We start from the raw sequence: 13160 nt of genomic DNA, 5'->3' as shown, positions 1-13160 counted from the left end.
GTTCAATAATTAAGCACTCAATAGTCAAACATGAAAAGTTATTACCATAGGATTGCATGAAAATCAAATCCCCACCACTATAAATGAGATGATACACAAATCAAAAGGTCTTTAACAGGGTTGTAATGGGGCTTAGGTTAAAGGTGTTGATAAAGGCTAAAAAAAAGGGTTAGAATCGAGATTAATTTAATAAATTACCAAACTTAGAAAAAATAAAGCTAATTACTAAATTACAAAAAGTGCCAGAATTAACACTATTCGAAACTAATGACGCGAGCTTTTTCTCAATATAATAACTTTAACTTATCCAAGCTCTCTAGCACAATATGTAACTGAATGAATGTACGATTTTTTTAAAAATAAGAACAAGTACAATAATAGAAAGCACATAAGAAATAATTCTGCAAATGGAATGAACGAACATATTTCGGTAACTAATCAAATCAAATCTTGATAAAAAGGAGTTAATAAAAAAAGAAGAAATTCTTAATGAATCAAAAAGGGTTAAGTTGTGGGTTAATATTAAGGACAAAATCAAGAAATGATAGTTAAGGCCCTAAGGGGGTTCACTAGGGGTTAATTATGTGGGTTTTTATGGGGTAAATGGGTTAAAACCTAAGTGCCTTTATCATTGTCGTATATCAAATCAAAGGTGTGGTCTTGACATGCATAATCAAAGCAAGTTCTAGAATAACAAATCAATGTTGACACACTCATAACTAATAAAATCAGTGAGCAAGAAAGATATATGCTCTAAAAGGCTCAAAATCTCACGAAAATTATGGGTATTTGATGTCAATCCTGTAAATTCAAAACTTCAAGATAATACCTTAATTCAGGGAAACAACCTAGCAAGTTTAATTCTCAAAATTCAACTTATCATGCTTGATCCTCTAATGTCTTAAAGTTTAAACAATCAATGCACGGTTACCTATGATTTAATTCAAAACATACCAATCAAAATCATAAATCAATCCAAATTCACTCTAATAATGATAAGAGAAAATTATTTGAGAATGAGATAAAAATTCAGGGATTTTCTAATAATCACATAAATAACCTCTCCAAACTTAAGATGTACATTGTCCTAAATGTACAAAGATAGATAATAGTAATATAATCATAATATCAGAAGAGAGAGACAAGCGAAACTGCCCTGAATTTTTAGATATAATCCTTGAAAGAGCGGAAATGGGTTTAGAGACCTTACAAGTGATGTTTATGTGACATGTAGATAGAGGTGAAGGTGGTGGCAGAGGTAGGGTTCCACAATCACAGTGCCCAGCGAAGAGGTTATCATGGTGGTCGGTGTTGTGGTGGCTATGGTCGTGGTTAAGCAGGACATGACAGTCGTGAAAGATTGTTTGTTTATTCCTGAATAGCACCCATCGACTGAACCTTGTAAAATGCGATGCCATTAGTAATGTTTAGGGGATTTAAATCGATAGGGATATTATGGTTAGTAATAATGAAATAACTAGATAAAAGGAAATTCAAATTATACTAATAAAGGTCTTTTAAGAAAATGATAAATAAAGACAAAAAAATGCAAAAATAAAAATAAAATAAAAAGAAAAACAAATCAAAATATAAATGGACTCAAAAGTCCTCATCGGCAGCTGGATCCTGAGGTGGTGGTGCTGGAGGCGATATGTGAAAATGTTGACAATTTTTTTGTAGAGTCGCCTCGATGCTGTCGAACCACTGAGTTCAATATTGCTCAAAGCGATGAAGGTGGTCAGAGATGTCAGACAGTAAAGCTACCGCATGAACTAGTCGGTGAGTCGGTGGTGGCTAATAAGGTAGGTCCTCCTGAAATGTAGGGATATCATCGGGAATATCCTCGGCGTCATCCTCATCAATAGCTCGTGCAAGTAGGTACTAAGGAGGGTCAAACCAACGATGACACTCAATCATTCGCATAGGCAGCATACTTTAGATGCCCTGTGGGGACATTTGGCTAATGAGAGTGAGCGATGAAGACTGTACCACTGTATTCAGGAGCGCAAAATATCGCGTTAGACGGGTCACATATGGGCCCATGCTGATGACTCCCTTTCAGTTTCATTTTGTCTGATGGCGAAAGGCAAGGGCGACGAAGTATACGAGATAAAAAATGTACCCCTGCCTCATGCTCCACAGGAAGTATGTGTCGTGAGTGTTGACGATGCTAGTGCTCTCTCGCCTCTCCATTAATGTGTGTGCCAAAAGGGCGTGGAGATAGCGTAGAGTTAGAGCTAAAGCTGATGCTTTTGAACTGCTAGGATCATAAATGCCTGTAGCAGGCATGAGGTCTATCCAACATGATGAAGGTGAATGATGGATGTGGCGGTGGAGTGGGGAAAATTGTCGGCCTCCATGGATTCATCTGTATTGAGTCCCAAGGCAGCTCCAAATTTAGGAACACTCAGATGCCGTACTAGACCGCCAAGGCAGAATTAGACTGGTCCTGGGTCGTCATGCTCCGTAATTACTGTCTGTAACTGGAAGGTCGAGCCAAGATCCAAGGTGAACTCAAAAAATGTTGGCTTGATGATATCAAAGAAGCGGTCCCACGGAGCGATGGTAAGGAGGGCCTGAACCGAATCAGCTAGGTGGACCTACTCTAGTGTGGCCCAATTGATGCAATGCCCCACACTAAGGGGTCCGGCACGTAGGATCTAAAATAATTCCTCCTAGGGCCCTGGTGGAAATTGGAGGAATAAATGTCATATCTCAGTGGTGGGCCCGAGGAAGATGTCGCTCCTTTTCACTTTTTCGAGGCAGGAACTGCAACTTTCTTGCCTTTTGGGTTTATCATGATGTCTACAAACAAAAACACAAGACTCGAGTCAACATAAAAACAAAGCGAGTAAGAACAATCTAAATGCAACATAATCAGGCAAACAAGAGAAGTAGAATCGTAATGACTAGTGGAGAACTAACTAATGGAGTCCTAAATATGTATAAGCATGATACAAATTAACTCAATCAAAGCAAATGACCCAAAAAAGAAAAAAAACTATGCAGCATATAAACGTTCAAAACATTCTTAAGTAGCAAATCAATAAAAATTGAAACTAAGCAAGAATCACAAATGTCAGTAAAGTATTAGTACATGAAAATGATATAGAATAGTGATAAGGAAATATAGGTAATAATAGTAAACAAATTAAATAAAATAAATGAGTAAAATAGTATAAAAATGTTAGAAGTGCAAGGGAGGAAATCGAGAGTGGTGGGGTTGGCGGAGTCATACGGCGGTGCGTGGTGGTCGGAGGAGGAGGGGAAAAAGAAGGGAGAAAGGAGAGAAGGGAGAAAGAAAAATGGAGAAAGAGGATGGGGGTAAAGAAAATAAGGAAGCAGTGGGAAGAAGAAGGGAAAAGAGAAAAAGGAAATAAAAGTGAAGAAAAGGAAGGAGAAAGAGGGTGGCTGGTTGGAGAAGATGATGAATAGTGAAGGGAAATGAGAAGAAATTAAGGTTAGGGGGGATAAAAAGGGGACATGGTCGTGTAGGCCTCGTTTTTATCCACACGGCCGTGAGCCTATCAGCCCTTGTTTTTCGTGAACTCGCAGTTAGTGTCGCACACGGTCCTTTAGATATGCCCGTGTCCTCAGGCCGTGTGGTACGTACGGTCGCGTCGCACGGCCATATGCACATTCGTTCACTTCTCCCACGCCCATGTTTGGTATACCACGCCTGTGTTCATGAGTTATGCTTTTCAACTGATGATTTAAGTCAGTGTTGCACACGACCCATGGATACGCTCGTATGTCTAGGCCGTGTGGCCCATACAGCAGCATCGCACGGCCATGTGGTACTCCCTTCGTTTTGTCCACGCCCGTGGTAAGTCTAACACACCTTGCCAATTAATCAGGACTGTGCACGGCCTTCAAGCACGGCCATGGCATCAGCCTATGTTCTGTTCTGACTTTATTGAATAGTTCGATCTTTGGGGAAGTTCTCACATGGCCTCGTGCACGCTGTGTTAAAGGCGGTGTGGCTCATTGGCATTTTATCGCAGCCTGTGTCTCTGCTGATTTATTTGGAAAATTAAAGTGCAGTTTCAACACGGCTAAGGGATATGCCCGTGTCCCTTAGCCGTGTGGCGCACACGGCCATGTCGCACAGTCGTGGCTATTTATCACAGCCCGTGTGTCATCCTGTTTTGGGAAAAATATTTGTCCTGTTTTAGCACAGCCATGGCCACGTCTGTGTTTCCTACCTGTAGGGATCCCACAGCCTAAAGCACGCCTATGTGCTAGGCCGTGTGTGCCAAGAATACTTGCAGTTAGATTGTAAAACAAAAGGAAAAATAAACGAAGTTATTTAGTAGGGTTAGTGCTCGGGTTACCTCTCGAGACGCGCTTATTTAAAGTCTAAGCTCGACTTTACCTTGTGGGAATGTTAGGTGAGTTTGCGGAGCCGTAGCTCCTCTCTATTGTCTTTAAAATCCTCACCGTTATAAAGTTTAAGACGATGTCTATTTACCTTAAAAGTGCCTTGGGTTGGGTGACTTACCTCTACCGTGCCATATGGAAAGACATTTTGGACTAGGAAAGGACCTGACTATCGTGATTTAAGCTTTCTAGGGAACAATTTGAGCCTTGAGTTGTATAATAGGACAAGATCTCCAACTTCAAATTACTTGTGCTGCTTTAGACGAGTATCATGGTGGCGCTTTGTTGCTTCCTTGTATAATCGTGAGTTCTCATAGGCGTTAGCTCGCCATTCCTCTAATTCGTTCAGCTGCATCAATCTCTTTTCACCTGTGAGTTTGAGATCAAAGTTCAGAAATTTTATAGCCCAGAATGCTTTGTGTTCTAGTCAAACGGTAAATTACAACTCTTCCCATAAACAAGTCTATAAAGAGATGTTCCTATGGGGTTTTAAAAGCAGTTTTATAGGCCCATAAGGCATCATCTAGTTTCTTTTCCCAATCATTCCTATTTGACTCCACAGTCTTTTCTAAAATGCATTTAAGTTCTTAGTTGGCGACTTCGACTTGTCCACTAGTTTGAGGATGGTAAGGGGTAGCTGTTCTGTGGTAAACTCCATATTTCTTAAAGGTTTTATCGAATTAAGCATTACAGAAATGAGTGCCCGTATCACTAATAATTGCTCTAGGTGCTCCAAATCAAGAGAAAAGTTTTTTAAGGAACTTTACCACTACTCTAGCATCATTAGTAGGTAAGGCTTGGGCTTCTACCCATTTAGACATATAATCAATGACTATTAATATGTATTTATGTAACACCCCTAACTCGTGACCGACGCCGGTGTCGGACACGAGGGGTTAACGGCCAAATCCTCTCAAGATACCAACCAATTTGACATTACCAGTCAGGCTGGAAAACTGCGTCACCGTCGTCTTAAAAATCATATCTCGAGTTTCAAAACTCGGAAACTGGTTTCGTAAATTTTCCCTGAATTTAGACTCATATACCCATCCATGGATTTATTTTTAGAATTTTTGGTTGGGCCAATTGGTACAGTTTATTAGTTAAAGTCACCCATATTACAGGGATCGACTGCTCTGACCTTCGTGCGTTACAACTTGGATATCTCTCTGTACAGGGCTTTAATACTGGTTTCGTTTGTTTCTAATGAAACTAGACTCAAAATTGAATCTGTACATATAAGGCATGACTCCTAATTCTTTCTGGATAATTTATGGAAAATTTTCAAAGTCGCGACAGGGGCCCCAGAAACCGTTCTGGCCCTGTCTCACGAGAACTTTAATATTTCTCAGTATACTGCTCATATGGTCGTTTCGTTTCGTCCATATAAAAATAGATTCATCAAGGTTCAATTTCATAATTTACTCACTATTTAATTCTACTTCTACTATTTTTAGTGATTTTTCAATCTCATCTCACTGCTGCTGTCTGCAACAGTTACTGCAGTAGACTATGCCAATTTCATGAATCTTCCCTTGGCCTTAATCATCCATCATACATGACACAAATTATGGCCACCTTATCAAAATTAGAGTTTCTAAGACTCGTGGCTATAGGTTCTAGCATCCCACTCGACGACCACATAGGCCATTTTCACATGGCTTAAAGTTTACAACCCACAAATTCGACAAAATATAATAGCCTATACATGCCAAATGTTCTTCAACAACAAAAACAATACCACAAGATTTCAGCCGTTGTGATGACTTCAGCGACGGTCCCGATCACGCAAACAATACGAGTCCGAGAGACCTAAAATGGGTGACAAGAAAACACCGAGTGAGTTTACAACTCAGTAAGTCATAAGCATTCATCAATCCACTGATAAAGTTACTACAACATGTACAACAAACGAGGCTAGGTACTCATCCATATCGAATCTATACCTTAATACCTCGGACCTTTCGGTCCAATCTCGTACCAAATCATACATCCACATTTCATATTTTACACAACAAGATAATCAAAGCATTTTTACACATTAACTCATTTTCCAGCACAACCATACAATTTCAATCATCACATAGATTTAAGGCTTATCAAATTCAACCCCAAGCATGAACGTATTCTCTATTCGTCATGAGCTCGAGGTACTTACCCTATCCACTGTCCATACTCAATTCAATGGAGACACACCCTCCATATATATAGAGTACGCACACACAGTGCTTACTACTCGATTTCGCACACTTAGTGCCACGTAATTTAAGCCCGCACACACAAATGCCATACCCTCCGAGCTCGCACACCCAAAGGTCAGTATTTTTCCAGCTTGCACACATAGTGTCATATTTTTCCAGCATGCACACTTAGTGCCTTATATTTCCAGCACGCACACTTAGTGCCATATATTTCCAGCACGCACACTTAGTGCCGATCTCAATCACCGTACACACGTATTGCCCGCAGACACTTAGTGCCGAAAGCAAACTTTCTACACATTTCACTATTTCTTTTACATTCAACAAATGTCATCACTCCATACACATACATTTTCATTTATATATATATATATATCATCCCATTAAACACAATTGCATAAATTTTACAATCATTTAAGCAATATCAAATACGTGTTAATGACTTACCTTGTTTGGGGTAGAACGGTTCCAAATCGGCTACTCGTTTGCTTTCTCCTTTCCTTTATCCAATCTAGTTCCCTTTGCTCTTGAGCTAAATCAAACAAATTTACTTCTCAATCTAACACATACATACGGCAGCCATACACATTTCAAATCAATTCATTCGTATCATTTGTCCATACATTAGTTTTAACACATTCGCCACTAGGGCAACCTATTTAACTTTTAAGATTCATTTCTAATTTTAGTTAAACAATGCGAATGCCATTAACTACTAATGCCACACACACATATGCATAAATTAACCCATACATGACCTATAGCTCATTCGGTCATTCATCTTTCAAGCCTATCAAAGCTTCATATCACACTTCCTTGGCCGAACACACATACAAACACAATTTAGCATTTTTTTATTTATTTCATGATACATTCGGCCTTGGCATAATTTCATTAAAAGTCCCTATTAGCCACTTCACCCTTCAATTATATCATCTACTTAACATTTCTTAATATTACCATCTTAATGCCCATTATAACCACTCTCATAATCTAAATCTAAAAATCGGCAACACCCACCTTTTAGCTATCTTAGCCGAATACTTCTCAACACTTGGATTAAAGTATGCACCTTAACTTAATACAACTTTCATTATCCCATGTAGCCGAATGTACCAAGCATTTATCATTTGCACATAGATTCTATAGCATGGCGAATACTCATGCACATACACATAACAACAAGAACTCAAGGATCTAAAATCTCCTTTTATTAAACATTCATCTCACTTCTCTTCATGCTTCATCACAACAACATTTAAACAACCAACCAAAAAAAGACAACCTCCATGGCGAACTTCATCTCCATCAAATAGCAAAGAAATCTAAGCCATGGGCTAGGTAGGTTTCAAACTAACAACTAAAACATGCATGAATCTTAAGGAATGACATCAAACATACCTCACTCTAGTTGCAATTATGGCCAAGCTTCTCCAAACCCCCTCTCTCTCACTCACGGCAATTGAAAGAAATTTGAGGAAGGATGAGCACTTTTTTTTTTGTTTTTCTTGTTCAATTCACGGCAAATGGGGGGGGGGGAAAGGCATCCACACACACTTTTTTTTTCTTTTCTATTTCTTTTATTATTTCCTTTCTTTTACATAAAATAATGACCACTTCATGGAAATTTACCACATATTGTAATATATGCTCCATCATGGCCGGCCACTATGCATAAGAAAAGGAGTATTTGACATGCAAAACCACTATTTTCACTACATGCTTTAATAGGTCCTCATAGATTAACCTATCACATTTCTACAATGTTTCATATAAGTCCATTTTTAATAAATTCACATAGAAATGATCAAATTAATGCATGAAACTTTCATACATGCATTTATTAACATCATAAACATAGAATATAACAATTAATTATTTATAAGACTCGGTTTCGTGGTCCCGAAACCACTTTCCGACTAGGGTCAATTTTGGGCTGTCACAATTTATTCCCAAATGAGCTAGGGAATGGACCCATGAAATCAATACCCCATATATCAAATATTTTACATGAAAGCATGTACGTTTGAGGCATTTCGTCATGTTTAGAGATATTACCTGTTCGTTGGCATTTATCACAAGAAGTAACATACCAGTTGGTGTCTTTGAATAGTGTGGGCTAATAAAAACTTGATTCGAGTGTTTTATGTGCGGTCTTAGTCCCATTATAATGTCCTCCAGTCGATCCTAAGTGGCAATGTTCCAATATCTTCCTTGCTTCTGACTTCGTGACGCATCTTCTAATAACTTAATCTGCACATATACGAAACAAAAAAGGATCTTCCCAAAAATAGTTTTTCACATCAGTAAAGAATCGTTTCTTTTGCTGATGTGTCAACCCTTTTGTTGTAACGTTAACAGCTAAATAATTTACGATGTTTGCAAACCAAGGTACCTCCGAATCAGATATGGCAAAGAGTTGTTCTTTAGGGAATGTGTCATTTATCTCGTGGTCATCAAATCCCTTGAGATGTGGGTTTTCTAATCTGGATAGATGATCTGTTGTAAAATTTTCTGCTCCCTTCTTATCTTGAATTTCTAGATCAAATTCCTGCAACAACAAAATCCATCTTATTAGTTGTGGTTTTGCATCTGTTTTAGTAAGCAGGTATCGAAGTGCTAAATGGTTAGTGTAAACGACAACTTTAGATAATATTAAATATGGGCTAAATTTTTCGAGTGCAAAAACCACAGCCAACAATTCTTTTTCAGTCATCGTGTAATATTCTTGCGCGGCTGTCAAAGTTTTGCTAGCATAATAGATTGATTGAAAGTGCTTGTCTTTTCGCTGTCCAAGAGCCGCACCTACTGCAAAATCATTCGCATCACACATTAGTTCAAAGGGTAAATTCCAATCAGGTGCAATTACAATCGAGGCATTAATTAATTTATCCTTAAGAGTGTTAAATGCTTCTAAGCATTCCTGACTGAAATCGAAAGGTACATCTTTTCCTAGTAAATTCATTAAAGGCTTAGCTATTTTAGAAAAATCTTTAATGAATCTTTTATAAAATCCTGCATGTCCTAAAAAGCTTCTAATAGCCTTAACTGAACTAGAGGGAGGTAGTTTCTCAATAGTTTCGATTTTCGCTTTATCAACATCGATCCCTTTACTAGAAATTTTGTGTCCTAATACAACCCTTTCATGAACCATGAAATGACATTTTTCCCAATTTAGCACAAGATTCGTTTCCTCACATCTCATTAGAAATCATTTTGAATTTTTAAGGCAAAGATGGAAAGAGTTATCGAATATCGAAAAGTTGTCCATAAATACCTCCATAATGTCTTCCACGAATTCATCAAAAATTGCCAACATGCATCGCTGAAAAGTAGCAGGAGCATTACATAAACCAAAAGCCATTCATCGATAAGCAAATGTACCTATGAACATGTAAATGTCATTTTCTGTTGGTCCTTAAGAGCTATTGGGATTTGGAAGTAACCAGAGAGTCCATTTAGGCAATAATACATATGCCCAGATAATCTTCCAACATCTGATCAATGAATGGTAGGGGAAAGTGATCTTTTCTTGTGGCATCATTCAACTTCCTACAGTCAATGCAAACTCTCCATCCCGTGACTATTCGCATTGGAATTAATTTATTCTTCTCATTGGCTATAACAGCTATGCCTCCTTTCTTAGGAACAACCTACACAGGACTTACCTAAGAGCTGTCAGAAATAGGATAAATAATTCCAGCATCTAGGAGTACCTCTGCTTTCACAACTTATTTCATATTAGGATTCATTGTCTTTGAGCTTGCATATAAGGTTTATATTCATCTTCCATTAAAATTTTATGTGTGCAAAAAGAAGGACCGATCCCTCTTATGTTAGAAATTTTCCAAGCTATGGCTCTTTTGTGCTCCTTCAACACTTAGAGCAACTGGTCCTTTTCAGTTGGCTGTAAATTTGAAGAAATAATCACTGGTAATGTGGAATTATTTCCAAGAAACACATATTCTAAGTGATTTGGTAGTTGCTTTAATTCTAATTTAGGAGGTTCTTCAACAGAAGGTTTTAACTTTAATTCATTGTTTACCTCAATATCTTCATAGATCTTATGTCTCAATGAGGGCTCATTGGCATTTAGTTCAGCTTTTATCTTACTTATGGTAGAATCATCGTCATTTACCTCTTTTCCTTAGGCAAGACATAGTTCCAACGTGTCCTTATGTATGATTTCCTATAAAGAATCTTGAGTAGCATGATCAATAGGGTCAATAAAATAACATGAATCATATTGTTCCCTAGAAAATCTTATGGCATCATATATTTAAAAAATAATCTCTTCGTTACCTACCCTAAGCACAAGTTTACCATCACCCACATCAATAACAGCTCGAGCAGTGGCTAAAAATAGACGACCTAAAATTAAAGGCAGCTCAACATCCTCATCCATGTCAAGCACAACAAAATCAATAGGGAATATAAATTTATCTACTTTTACAAACACATCCTTTATAATACCCCTAGGATATTTAACAGATCTATCAGCTAGTTGAATACTCATCCTAGTGGGTTTCGGTTCCCCAAGACCAAGTTGCTTGAACAATTTGTATGGCATCAGATTAATACTGGCCCCTAGATCAGCCAATGCCTTTTCAAAATTTAAATTACCAATTAAGCAGGGAATAGTAAAACTTCCTGGATCCTTCAGTTTGGTTGGCAGTTTATTCTGAAGTATGGCCGAGCATTCTCGTTTAGTTCTACTGTGGACAATTATTCAAACTTCCTTTTGTTTGTCAAAAGTTCCTTAAAAAATTTTGCATATGTAGGCATCTGCGAGATAGCTTCAACAAAGGGTAAGTTAATATGCAACTGTTTAAAGAGTTCAAAAAAATTACCGAATTATGCATCCACGCAGTCTTTCTTCAACTTTGCTGGATATGAGATTGGTGGTCTATACTCCTTCGGTACTAAATTTTCATTACTGTCAGGTTTTACCTCCTCTCTTTCGTTTCTGTCAGCTTCTTATGGTGGCTTCTTTTCAGATTCAGCTAACACTTTCCCACTCCTTAGTGTAACTGCTTTCACATGCTCTTTTGGATTGGGTTCGGTGTTACTAGGTAGAATCTCTGGTGGTCTTTCTGAAATCATCTTAGCCAGTTGCCCAATTTGATTCTCGAGTCCTTGAATTGATGCTTGCTAATTTTTAAATGCAATTTCAGTGTTCTGAAAATGGGTTTCCGCTACTGAAATAAAATTTGTCATCATCTCCTCAAGGTTCAACTTTTTCTCTTGCTGGTAAGGTTGTTGTTGGAAGCCTGGAGGGGGTGGTGGTCGTTGATTTCCTTGGCCTCCCCATGAAAAATTTGGGTGGTTCCTCCAACCTGCATTGTAAGTGTTACTATAAGGACTATTTTGAGGTTGAAGATTATTACCCATATAGTTCAATTGCTCGTTCTCTATGTTGGGGCCATAGGGTGGATATTCTGAATTGTTTAATCTCTCTCCACTTGCATCGCACTACATTACTGGATTTACCTGCGTAGAACCAATTAAACCATCAATTTTTCTATTCAAAAGTTCTACCTGATTGGAAAGCACAACAATCTAATCGACGTTAAAAATGTCGGCTACTTTTGTCGGCTTTGTCCTCATGACTTGCCACTGATAATTATTCAGTGACATCTCATCTATGAACTCATAAGCCTCTTCAGGTGTTTTGTTATTGATAGTTCCACCAGCAGCTGCGTCGATCATTTGCCTAGTTGAGGGATTTAACCCATAGTGGAAAGTTTAAACTTGTAGCCAAAAGGGTAATCCATGGTGAGGGCACCTTCTCAATAGATCTTTGTATCTCTCCCATGCATCATAAAGTGTTTTTAAATCCATCCACACAAAAGAAGAGATATCATTCCGTAATTTAGCCGTTTTAGCCAGCAGAAAATATTTAAGAAAAAAAATTTCGGTCATTTGTTCCCAAGTGGTGATTGACCTCGAGGTAACAAGTTCAACCACTGTTTAGCTTTATTCCTTAATGAGAAGGGAAATAGTCGAAGGTGAATGGAATCTTCAGAAACGCCATTGATTTTAAAGGTGTCGCAGGATTCCAGAAAATTTGCTAAATGAGTGTTTGGATCCTTGTTGTAACGCCCCAATTTTCGGGCTTTCTGTGTTTCTGTGATTTTTAAAATTTGTGTATGTTTTGGTTGGTTAATATATATATTTTAGTAGGTTAGTGGGCCTTTGGAAGGCCCAAACTTAAGTTAAATCCGTGGTAGTCTTCAGAAATTTAATTTTATGAACAAGTGATGCAATTGGCATTTGGGCTTTTAAGAGTAAAGGGGTAAAAGATGACATAAAAAGGAGTGTGGTGTAGTGGCAAGGTGGCGCCACTTAGGGGACAAGGAAGTGATGCCATAGAGGAAGCAAGGGGTCCAAGGTTCAAGTCTTGGCTCTTGCAATATATTTTGGTTTTTCTTTCCAATAAATCTGGAGGCAAGTAGGTGGGCTTTAAAGTTTAATGTGTTGGATTTGTGACACAAATGAGTTGATGGCCTAGTGGTGGTGGCGTGAGTTGGTATGTAAGAGGAGTTTGGCTCGAATCCTATGGCACGCAGAGGTTGATTA

General features: G+C 38.2%; 1 non-coding gene across 1 annotated transcript; it reads left to right on the top strand.

Moving 5' to 3' along the window:
• Window positions 1-12348: 12348 nt before the first annotated feature.
• LOC128283399 (small nucleolar RNA R71) lies at window positions 12349-12454 on the top strand. The gene has a single exon (XR_008273740.1). It is a non-coding gene; the product is annotated as a small nucleolar RNA R71 (small nucleolar RNA).
• Window positions 12455-13160: the final 706 nt, after the last annotated feature.

Source organism: Gossypium arboreum, chromosome 10 (genome assembly GCF_025698485.1).
Source record: "Gossypium arboreum isolate Shixiya-1 chromosome 10, ASM2569848v2, whole genome shotgun sequence".
Taxonomy (NCBI): domain Eukaryota; kingdom Viridiplantae; phylum Streptophyta; class Magnoliopsida; order Malvales; family Malvaceae; genus Gossypium; species Gossypium arboreum.
This window is presented reverse-complemented; position numbering and strand designations above follow the sequence as displayed.